We start from the raw sequence: 12594 nt of genomic DNA on the forward strand, positions 1-12594 counted from the left end.
TGTCTAGAGACTCGTGTTTTTCTTGTTTCAAATAATCAAATACTTACAATAAACATTTGATCTAAAAGTTTTCATTACTCTCTTCTGGCCGAAAATTCAGCCTGGAGAGATTTGTCAGTTGCTCAAGGTTGCAAGGACTTGTATTGCTCGTCTAGCAATGTTCCTAGGGAAAGCTGTAGGAGTTGATTGCATGAACTGACAAAAGTCTATGACTCTTAATGTTCAACTCTAATTTATTTCTAAAAAATAAAATCAGAAGGCAGCTGAGTGTATGATTTATTTTGTGTTTAGTAAAAAATATTTTTTTTGATAGAAATAAAAACAAACTTTAGATTTAACTCTATATTCTGTTAGCTCATCTGTAAAAGATAGAGACTATATGTGCATTTATGCCATCATTACATTCTTGTTTCTAAGAAAATGCAAAAAATGTATTCAAATTATTATAAATACAATTTACTTCTTAAAACCCTGTTTCTGGGCTAGAAGTAGTTATTGTTATTTATTTTTGTCCATTTTCGCTTCAACTACTTGCCAATCCTAGAAATTAAGGGGTTTTAATTTCCCTCAGAATTTAGGAAATTCCAAGTAACAACTTAAACTCAAACGTAGTCTTTCTTATAAAGATTCTCCCCCTTTCTATTTTATTTGCTTTCCATTCATAACGCAGACATTACTATGAAACTTTTTTTTTTAAAACCTCCGTGTTAAACCATGAAATTTTTCATAGGTTATTGATGGAGTTATTGAATGTGGTGATCAAATAACAGATTAAAACTGAGTCTCCATGAGGTGGCAAGTGCATGAAGATTTCTTTTTTCTGAAGAATTCTCACAGGAAGAATTAAACGCTACCTCTTACAAATCAGTCCCACTCATCTAGTGTGTGTTTGGACACACTAGAGTCTTTGAGCCACATCCTCACCAATAGTACTTTATCTTTTGGGTATGAATTGTGGGTCATGGTGCCTGTGCATAGCTGGTGGTCTGTAGAGATGCCATATTGATTAATACTTTTCATGCAAATTATTCAGAGTTGAGTTTTTTTTTAATTCCCAAACCTCTAAAAACTCATTCTTTATTTTTCAAATTTGATCTTTTTAATTTCCTTCACAGCTAAGAGGATATGAGAGCCCCTTTGTTCTGGAGCTACTGATTCTGGTATTCAAGGTGTTTATTTGTTTCAACGACTGCACTTAGGATTTTGAAGTGCCATAAATTCTTCAGACTAAGCTCCTATAGTATTTATACCACCTTACCAGCTTAGATTATGCGATCCTAAGAATGAAAAAAAAAAGTATTTTTATGGGATTAGGTAGCTATTCATATTATAAATATGAATTTATTAAGTTTAACTGGCAAAAGGATCTATTATGATTAAAGAAACTGAAAATGCAAGCTTAAAATATTCAGAACTGAGAATAGAGCATTTAATTTCTGACTCTCTGTAGGTGGGGTGTGAAATAGAATGCTAGTGTTGCTGATGCCAAAATGTTTGCCTGTTTTTGCACTTCTGTAAGAGATGTGGGCAATGGAAAGGGATACTTACGGAAGTACCACAGGGTTTATGTAAAAGTTCATTAGGCTTAAGGAGGGCAGTGTTTGCCTTATGGAAGAGAGTGGGTCTCTTGATGCCCAAAAGGTATATGAGAAAGATAGTGAAATGAAAAGGAGATGAGAATCCAGACACTCCATCAGCAGCCTTACCCTGTGACAGACCCAGAGGCAACTCCAAAACCACCAGGGCAACTGCCTGTTCAGTTTGCCAAAGAGCCAGATGCTGTTGCTTGGAAGAATCTCTTCCACAGCTTGATGTCTGGGTCCTGTGATTGCCATCCAAAGAACAGTGGTGGAGCATGCTGGGATGAATGCAATCCCAGCATCCCACTACAGTGTTTTCTTTTTTAAAAAGAGTCATTTTAAGTAAGTTTTAAAACTCACATATTATTTTTGAAAATGTACAAAGGAAATTGGAGGATAACAATAGTACAAGTCAAAGCTGTATATTTAAAAAAAAAACCTCTTAAAACTTAACTTTGCTTATGGGTCATTTTTAATTATCCCATAAGGAATGGGACATTTAGAAGAGACAAAAGACCATCCACCATTCACAGTGGTGACATAAAAATCTGGAAGAATGGTGATACAAATAATACTTATTGTTTATGTTATTCACTCTTAGTGATCATTTACAATACTTATTTTAATAAAATAAAAGTAAGATATTCGATGTTACATTTTATAGTAGAATTTTGATTGTGGGTACTACTGAACATGTGCTTAAATAAAAAAGGCAGTAAGAAAAATGATTAGTAACAGTTAGAGGGAAAAATTATGCCTGAGTGTCTGATGAGTCACTAACATCTCTTCTTAAATATTATCAGTAATGTCACATGAAGCAACATCTCTCCTTTTCAAAATATGTGTTAATGTTTGCTGTGTTATAGCTAAGTGAATAATAGCTGCTGTATGTCTTTGAGCCATTCAGACTACTTCAACAAATGAATGTCATTTGATCCTAGTGTACAGCCAACACCTTTGCTCTTTTCATGTAATCTTTTATTTTTTGTAATTATGGGAATTTTTTCCCCTTATATTCCCAGGCTTTGTCTAATAGCCTAATGCTAAGTGCCTGAGCGCCATAATAAATCTATAATTTCTTTAATCATTGTGATCAATGTGAATCATGGCATGATTAATGTAGCCAGGGTAATAGGTAATGGTTAAAAAGATAATCAAAATATTTGGATAGTAATAACCCACTATACAGCAGTGTTTCTCAACCAGGGACAATTTTGCCCCTCAGGGGACATTTGGCAATGTCTGGAGACGTTTTTGGTCATCACATCTATTGGGTAGAGACCAGGAATGGTGCTAAACATCCTGCATGGCAGAAAACAGCACCCCACAACAGAGAATTATCTAGCCCAAAATGTTAGTAGTTCCAACGTTGAAAAATCCTTGTGTAGAGAATGGATAACAATGATGATGTTGACATTTTTAATAGTTTGGTGACTACCAAAATATACATAGCTCTGTAGTGTCATTAATCTAGAGGAAAAGTAAAAAAAATCAGTAACTCAAATATTTTCAAATATCTTCACATTTTGGATCATATCAACAAGGTAGAAAAGCATAATATTGTTGTCACTTTCTGTAAAATATATTTCTCATCCTCACTTCAATTATTATTTAAGACATAGATAGCTATAACTGGATGACATCAATAGCACCTTGGGGATATCGTGTTCCTATTTCATAAACAGAATACTAATTCAACAGGAAAAATATAGAAAAGAATTTTTAGTTTTTAAACTTTTTTCAATTCCAAAAGTTCCTTCCAAATAATTTGAAAAACATATAAACCTATAAATAAGAAAATGAAAGATATCGTTAATCTGGCCATCTTAAGTTTTTAGTTTCTTTAAACTCAAACTTGTGTCTATGGACATTGCTTCATTAATATAGGAACAAATACTGTTCAGCAAAATATTTTGTGATGGTTAAATTCTCATGATAGTAACTCCTTTGTCTAGCATATATAAAGTGAAATTTATAGTTGTTTTTCTAATTGTTCTGTTCATAATAGTTTGCCTCCTTTTTTTTTGAGTGTGGATTTATTGAAAATTTTTCTTTCTTTTCATTCTTTCTTCCTTTATTTCCTTTCTTTCTTTCTTTCTTTTGTAATGCATTCAGTTATATTAAGTGGAAGACACTGCCCCATAGAGAAACTGGCTTGGACCTCACCTGCCTTATCTGTTTATACCTCGTAGGACTAGTATTCTCCAACACTGTGTGTGACTTGTGTACTAGTAATTTTTTCTTAACTCAGATGTTTATGCTGCAGAGCTAAAGTTGTCTAACAGGTAGTAGTTTTGCCTCAGTTAAATCTATGGGTGAAGATACTGCCACTGGGTAAGACTAAGGTGGTAATTACAGTTACGAATGGGTTTGGGCAGGGAGACAGGCACAGAGCCCTTGTTGGGGAATGAAACCCAGACAGAAGGGAGGGAAGAAGTGCCAGAAGATAGAACAAGCCAATATGGACAAATTACAGAAGGAAAGAGGACAAGTGGAAGATAATGTGATAATGAACAGTGTTTAAATAACAAATTGAGCAACAATGAGTTTGCATTAGCATTTGGGCAGTGCTATCATCTGAATGGTTGTGTCCCTCCAAAATTCGTGTTAAAATCTTAACTCCTAAGGTGATGCTATTACAAGATGGAGACTTTGGGAAGTGATTAGATAATGAGGAGGGAGCCCTCATGAATGGGATTAGTGTCCTTATAAAAGCGACCCCAGAGAGACCCTTACCCCTTCCATCTTGCTGTGAGGACACAGCAAGAAGGTGCCATCTATAAACCAGAAAGCAGGCCATCACCAGTCACCAAATCTGCTTTGATTTGGGACTTCTCAGTCTTCAGAACGATGAGCAATAAATTTCTGTTTGTTTTGTTTGAGACGGAGTCTTGCTCTGTCACCCAGGCTGGAGTGCAGTGGCGGTTCACTGCAACCTCCCCTCCCAGGTTCAAGCGATTGTCCTGCCTCAACCTCCCTAGTAGCTGGGACTACAGGTGTCCACCACCTTGCCTGGCTTAATTTTTTTTTTGTGTGTGTATTTTTAGTAGAGACTGGGGTTTCACCATATTGGCCAGGCTGGTCTCGAACTCCTGACCTTGTAATATGCCCGCCTCAGCCTCCCAAACTGCTGGGATGACAGGCGTGAGCCACTGTGCCTGGCCTAAATTTCTGTTGCTTTAAAGCTACCCAGTTTATGGTATTTTGTTATAGCAGCCCAGTAGTCTAAGAAGGGCAGTTATATGACAAGACTTTTGCTTTATTGGAGGCATTAATCTTTGGTTTCTTTCTTGGACCCATATTATTAGGTTGGTGCAAAAGTAGTTGCAGTTTTTGTCATTACTTTTAAATGGCAAAAACTGCAATTTCTTTTGCACCAATATCTCTTGTCAGGGAAGCAGAGAAAAGATTGGAAGTGGGCCCATAATTTTCAGGGTTTATTTTTTCCAGTATTTTTTTTTTTAATAAGTTACCATGTTGTCCAGGCTGGAATGCAGTGGCTATTCACAGGTGTGATCCTACTACTGATCATCACTGGAGTTTTGGCCTGCTCCCTTTCTTCCCTGGGCCAGTTCACCCCTCCTTGGGCAACCTGGTGATCCCTTGCTCCCAGGAGGTCACGATATTGATGCTGAACTTATCGTGAACGTGTGATTGGTGTCACACAGAACTCCTGGGCTCAAGCCATCCACCCACCTCAGCTTCCCAAGTAGCTGGGACTACAGGTGCATGCTGCCACACCTGGCTTTTTCAGGAATTTAAAACAGAGACAAGCTCTCAAGCTACCACAAGTTCTGCCTTCAGCAGTTGACAATGCCGATTTTATAGAAACCTCCCCACTGCATTCCTCCCCCACATGCAATATAAAACAAAAGCCTCATCGAACAGTTTCTAGAGCAGAACTTCTTTTCTTCTTCACAAAATAGGCCTCACTCTTGGGTAAATAATAGGTGGCACAAGCAAACAGTAACAGGCCTGTCTGGGGAAGCTGTTTGTTTGTCTTTAGGTACTCTGCGCAACAGAATTTAGAAGCCAGCTCTCTCGTGTCCTCCAAGCTCAGGTACATGAAAGGGAACACAGTGCTTGCTTCGGCAGCATATATACTAAAATTGGAACAATACAGAGAAGATTAGTATGGCCCTTGTGCAAGGATAACTTGCAAATTTGTGAAGCATTCCGTATTTTTTAATTATAAAAATAAAAAAAAATAAAGAGAACGTAAGCAGGAATTTTTTAAAAGATTGCAAAATGTTCAGTGAAGAGAAATGAAATATACCACAGAATGAATAACATGCCAGTCAGTAAAAAATATATGAGGGTTCACCTAAAGTATGGATCCTTTCCCCAGTAATGGACAAACAACCCCTTTGTCCTTAAGACTATGAAATCCTTTGTTCTAATTCTGTTTTTGGTCTTCCTCCTCATCAACTAGTGGATTATGGGTCTCTGCTAGGCCTCTTTTAGGTCCTGTTCATATCTAAAGTTGGCCTATGCCAACCTGGTCACTTCTTTGAATCAGGGCTGACTTAGGAATTACAGAACAATCTTGGTCTGGGGTGTTACTTGAAGTTTGAAATTTAATGTCAAGTGTCTTCATCAACTTTATGTCTACAGGTCTAGATATTTCTTTTCCTATTATTATACAACTATCAGAGATGGCTCCTCATTTAATTCTGTAGTAGTCTATAAATTGTTATGAATGCCAGTTATAAAACTCATTTTATTTTGTTCTGCTGCTGTGGAGGAAGGGATCTATACATCCACCCCAATGTTGATAGGAAGGGAATAGTAACTACTCTGGCTACCACCTGGAGGAGTTTTCTTTCTATTTCAGTCACTTACTTGTACATCTTTGGCTGAAGGGTGCTCCTTTTCATATTCTTAAGTGCATTTCCATCACTAACTAAAAAATTAAAGAACCATGTGCTTCTTTACTGGGGTTTTGTGTTTTACATGAGGCCCATTTGTATGTGGTTTGTATATGCAACATCTAACTTCTTCCAAGAATGCCAGAAAGAAAGAGAGAGAGAGAAAGAAGGAAGGAAGGGAGGGAGGGAGGGAGGGAGGGAGGGAAAGCGAAAGAGAGAGAGGGAGGGAGAAAAAGAAAGAAAGAGAGAGAAGGAAGGAAGGGAGGGAGGGAGGAAGGAAGGAAGGAAAGAAGAAAGAAAGAAAAATAGAAAGAGAGAAGGAAGGAAGGGAGGGAGGAAGGAAAGAAGGAAGAAAGAGAAAGAGAAAGAAAGAAGAAAGGAAGGAAGGGAGGAAGGGAGGGAGGGAGGGAAGAAGGGAGGGAGGGAAAGAAACATCGCCTGCATAGCCCAGGAAGCCCTCTAGCACTCTACCCTCGGGACTGGGGCTGAGTATTAAAGAGAGTACAGGGCCTACTTTGGTCACTGATTTTTTAAAACACAAAGAATGTGGACAACCCAAAGTGAACAGAAAGACCTATTATGATAGAAATGTCTTATGGGCATCTCTATCAGCATATCACATCAAGAGCAGGTTTGTCAAACTTGAAGAAGAATGGCTAAAGAGATAATCCAATTAATGTCTTGAAAAGCATGGATATTTTCTAGAAGAGGAATTTTTATAGTAGTTCTCCATGCCTTGAGAGATCCCAGATGATGAAAGAACTTAACATAGGAGCTGTTTCAGCGGAAACACACAGACTCACATCCCCAACTTAACTATCCTAGAGCTAAAACACAGGAATATGTTCACTGGTGGCCACTGTGGAATCTCTGTGTTTGGAGATCTCTGAGAAGAGCTTTGTGAACTTTGGTTAAATACCTTTATTTACATCTGCTTGAAGGTAATGAAATAATTCTTTTTTTTTTTTTTTTTTTTTTGAGACAGAGTCTCACTCTGTCGCCAGGTGCCAGGCTGAAGTGCAGTGGCGTGATCTCGGCTCACTGCAACCTCTGCCTCCCAAGTTCAAGCAATTCTCCTGCCTCAGCCTCCCAAGTAGCTGGGACTACAGGCACATGCCACCATGCCCAGCTAATTTTTGTATTTTTAGTAGAGACAAGGTTTCACCATGTTGGCCAGGATGGTCTTGATCTCTTGACCTTGTGATCCACCCGCCTCGGCCTCCCAAAGTGCTGGGATTACAGGTGTGAGCCACCACGCCCGGCCTATCAAATAATTCTTTAAGTTTCCTTCCAGTTCTTATTCTATGAAGCAAACAAATTTTTACAATTATTTTTATTAATTGCTGAGCGAAATATTTATTCCCAGCCAGTAAATCCTAGGAAAGCCCTCTCATGTTTTGAGACTGTAAGAAGTTTATGTTGTGAAAATTGACTAGCCTTGAAATTTTCCCTTGAAAAGGCTCAGAGTCCCAGATTGCATCTGTGATAGATTGTTTTGTGATATTTGGGGGGATATATTTTAAAATATTTTTCTTGTTCTTTATAGTCTTAGCATTATTTATAATTTTTTAAAAATGTTTATTTTATGCCATCAGTTATATTTTTATCCCTCAGAGCCCAGCACAAGCATTTAAAAAAATCTAAACTATTTATTACATTTTGAAAATTCGTTTTGATGGGGTGTGGCAGGGCAATGCAGCCTGGGTAATGTGATGAAAACACCCAATGCAAAAAAAAAAAAAGAGTTATTTTTATTATTTGAATTATCATACAGTAAAATGAACTTTTTTGGTGTACTATTCTGTGAATATTTTAATATATAGATTTTTGTAACCACCACTACAATCTGGATACACCAAACTCTGTTAATGTAAGATAATTTCCATATTTTAATAATGTTGCCACTGAAATCCATTCTCTAATGTAACTGCTCAGTGAACAAAACACATAGTAGAATATATAATACTACAAAATGTAAAGTAGTGTTTACGTACAATAAAGTGCTTTACTGAAGATATTCTTAACAGATCCAAGCTGCTGAATCAGACCCATTGTGTTCAAATAAATTTTATGCAATTCCTTGTTATTGTAACAGCTGTCGTTCTTTCTTTTTTTTTTTTTTTTAATTAAAAAAAATTTAGAGACAGGGTCTCCCTATGTTGCCCAGGCTGGAGTGCAGTGGCTATTCACAGGCGCGATCCCACTACGATCCCACTACTGATCAGCACAGGAGTTTTGACCTGCTCAGTTTCTGACCCAGGCTGGTTCACTCCTCCTTAGGCAACGTGGTGGTCCCCTGATCTCGGGAGGTCACCATATTGATGCCGAACTTAGTGTGGACAGCCGATTGGCATAGCGCACTACAGCCCAGAATTCCTGGACTCAGGAGATCCTCCAGCCTCAGCCTCTCAAATAGCTGGGACTACAGACATGCACCACCGAGCCTGGCACAGCTGTCATTATTAATAGACAATAGCATATGCACATATACATATCAATATGAATATCAATTTCCATAATTTTGAAGATTTTATAGTGTCCCACAAGACTTTTTAGTTTTTAAAATCTAATTTAAACTATGACATAGATTTACAATCAGATTATAACTTATAGTAGTTTCACTCAATTACTTGTTGTAGAATCTACCCTGATCATGTTTTGTTTTATTTTTTCTTTGAAAGTTGCCTAGAGCATATTGCAGAAAATATGACTTCCATCATAAGCCATCAAAACAAAACAAATTCTTTGCTATACTAGATTTATGTACCCTAAAAATATTACACTCAATATGAAAGAAATAGGTTTGGAGGTTTTTTTTGTTTGTTTTTGTTTTTAATTTGAGATGGTGTCTCACTTGTCACCCAGGCTGGAGTGCAGTGGTGCAATCTTGGCTCACTGCAACCTCTGCCTCCCGGGTTCAAGCGATTCTCCTGTCTCAGCCTCCCAAGTAGCTGGGATTACAAGCATGCACCACCATGCCCAGCTAATTTTTGTATTTTTAGTAGAGACAGGGTTTCACCATGTTGTCCAGGCTGGTCTGGAACTCTTGACCTCAGGTGATCCACCTGCCTTGGCCTCCCAAAGTGCTGGGATTATAAGCATGAGCTTATACTTTTATGACTGAATTGGATACAATAAAAAGTTTGGGTCATTCTGACTTGTCTAAACTTCCTAAGAGGAATTAATACTATAGACAGAAGTTTTTTGACAGACTGTGATGAGTCAACTCTTTTAGCAGTGTCAAATTTGCCTACCTGTTTGTAGATATATAGCATGTTAATAATTTACCGTAAACCAAGTTTGTACATGCACAGATAAATAATATAGGTAAGATAGCATTGATTTTTGGTTATGTTGTCTCTATAGATACAAGAAAAGAGTGTTTGTAATTTTTAAATAGCTAAGTTGAAAAAGTCAAGAATTTGTGCTCCAATAATTACAGTCAATACACTGAATCGCATTCTGTTAAACATGACCCTTTTTTTCCAACTCTTCTTCAGGAAGGGGGTTTATTAAAAGACTGTAAACATAATATGATTAAAAGTACCTGGAAATTTAGTACCTAGTGTCAGAAAAGCTACCACAATAGTCCAATGTAATGAGGTTGGATCGTGTGTATTCTTCCAATTTTAGTCATTTGCTTTCAAAGCTATTATTTCACTCTTACTGATAACCTCTCTTCAGTTAAAAAAAAAAAAACCATTAACATTCACTCACTTTTTGCAGGTTTTGAACAGTTTTTTAATCCAACAAGCTATTTTACCTTACACAATAGATGTGGTCTTAGCCAATAATCTTCATTGTTAATAACATTCAATGACTTTTTAACAATTGTATGACATCCATTGTGTTCCATTTTCTTTCTATAGCAGTAATGCCCTCTAAGGCATTCCAACTAGTAAGGTACACAAGTATCACTTTCATAAAGCTGCGCTAGCTGTCTCTAATTCAATTACTTACGTCAAAGACTTCCTTCAATGCTGCAAAATTGTCCGGATACCATTTCTGATGTTCACCTGAGCTGTTTGCAATTGTTTAGACTGTAAAATGTTTATCTATTTTCCTTTTTCTTTTTTTTTAATTAAAAAAACCATTTCACTTGTCATGAAGAAATAAATGGTTTCAGATTTTTTTTTAATCCTAAAAGATGATCATAGAAGTTATAGTAGTTGTCATTTGTGTAAGTGTAAAGAAGAGCAACTTGGAGGAAAAAAATATCAGTATCTCTACCCGTGAAGAAAGCCACAATGTTAAAGTTCAAACTATACCACCCACTGCTCATGGCTACTCACCACTCTCCAACTCCTTATTTCTAAGAGGAAAGCTTATTTTGGACATTTGATTATTTACTTATTATCTCTCGGGGTGGGCAGTGGGTGGTGCTGCTCAAACGAGCAAGGTTCAAGGAGCAGACCTCTAAATACACTCAAAATGCTATAAAGATCAGAAGCTACAGTATCTTGCTTCATTCACAGTGGTTACGTTCCATGACCTCCTGTGGAAGTCTGAAACTTTGGATAACACTGAGCTCTATGTGTACTGCACTTTTTCCTCTACATACATACCTATGACAAAATTTAATTTATAAATTAGTCATAGTAAGACATGAACTATAATAACTAATATTATAGAGCATTTATTAACAATATTCTGTAATCAAAGTTTTGTGAATGTGATCTCCCTTTTTCTCTGGAATTTTCCACTTAACGTTTTTGAACCCTGGTTGATTGTGGATAACTGAAATCACAGAAAGTGAAACTACAGGTAAGAGAGAATTACTGTAGAGAGGATTAAACCCCTCTACACTTTACAGTGATTTCTAAATCTATCTTTTGAAAATCCACTGGTTTACCTTACAATTACATCCTGGGAGAAGTAGAAATAACATTGAATACATTATCAGAAGAGCCAGCATTAGTTCTTTGCCACTAATTAATCATGAATCATTTCTCTTATAAAATAAAAATTTGAAGTTAGTTTGTGATCTTTTTTTTTTTTTCTGTCTCTGATTTTTTAGGTATGGAAACCATAGATGCAAAATCTCTCATAGGTTTAATTCCATGGTGACTGAAATGATGAATCATTTGGCTAAAATAATTTTGCCTTTTTTAAAATCTCTCAAGGTTAATGGTTGTAACCCTCAATCCACCTCTATCCCAGTTAGGATTTTGGATAGTAGAGCCCTGGCATCCCCACCGTAATCAACCTGCTGTTGCTGTTCACTGACCTAGCAAACTACCAAACAGTTATTTCTTCATGGACTATTGGCTATAATACATTAGTTGCAATATTATTCTTGGTGAACAATGATAGCGATGCTAAAAGGATACTAATCAGAGAGCGGTGCTGCTCAAACCAGCATGGTTCAAGGAGCATGTATTTTGTGGTCATAGGCCATCCTCTGAAAGACAAGGCAGAAGAGCTTGAGGACTGCTTATGAAAGACCACTGAGGAAGGAAGACCAGGCTGCAGGTATCTGAGTTTACTTTCGAGAGGTGACAGCCTCTCGAAAGATCAATGCTCAGGCAGTCATCTAACCCGTTCTCCAGGTTATCTGGGTACACCTATCTTTTCATCTCCACTGCATAGAGCTAACATACTTCTTTTCTCACCCATGTGTGATAGGCATGTGTCAAGTGGCACCTTGGATATTCAGTAGAAAAGTGAGTAGATAAGCAGGTGAAAAAGCTGGGACTTTCTCAAGAGATAGACAGCATATGTATTCATCAGAGCTATTTAATTTTTACCCGTCAGTTTGAGGTTTGCAAAAATATGTCCAGAAAAAAGACTGAAAATAGGAGGGTAGAGTCTGGTATGACTGGGTCATCAGTAAAGTGAAAAGCAAAAGAGGAGAAAAGTAGAAGTTTCATTTCAACTAACCCAATATATCTGAATCCAACTAATTTTTCCCCCAGAATAACAAGTGGGACTAAACATATGAACCATTTTATTTTATTTATTTATTTATTTATTTTTATTCTTTGTATAAAGACGGGGTTTCACCATGTTGCTCAGGCTGGTCTTGAACTACCGACCTCAGGTGATTCGCCCGCCTTGGCCTCCAAAGTGCTTGGATTACAGGCGAGAGCCACCACGCCCGGCCCATTTTATTTTTTCTAATTTAAATTTATTTTTTATTTTTTTGA

General features: G+C 37.1%; 1 protein-coding gene and 1 non-coding gene across 2 annotated transcripts in view; both read left to right on the plus strand.

Moving 5' to 3' along the window:
• Positions 1 to 12594, plus strand: part of LOC105716439 (uncharacterized) — a 114559-nt gene that overhangs the window by 8241 nt on the left and 93724 nt on the right. The gene's annotated exons all lie outside the window — the stretch shown is intronic.
• LOC135270529 (U6 spliceosomal RNA) lies at positions 5660 to 5766 on the plus strand. Its single transcript, XR_010338690.1, has one exon. It is a non-coding gene; the product is annotated as a U6 spliceosomal RNA (small nuclear RNA).

This window comes from Aotus nancymaae, unplaced genomic scaffold, assembly GCF_030222135.1.
Source record: "Aotus nancymaae isolate 86718 unplaced genomic scaffold, 86718_ANA_hifiasm-v0.15.2.pri h1tg000062l, whole genome shotgun sequence".
Taxonomy (NCBI): Eukaryota; Metazoa; Chordata; class Mammalia; order Primates; family Aotidae; genus Aotus; species Aotus nancymaae.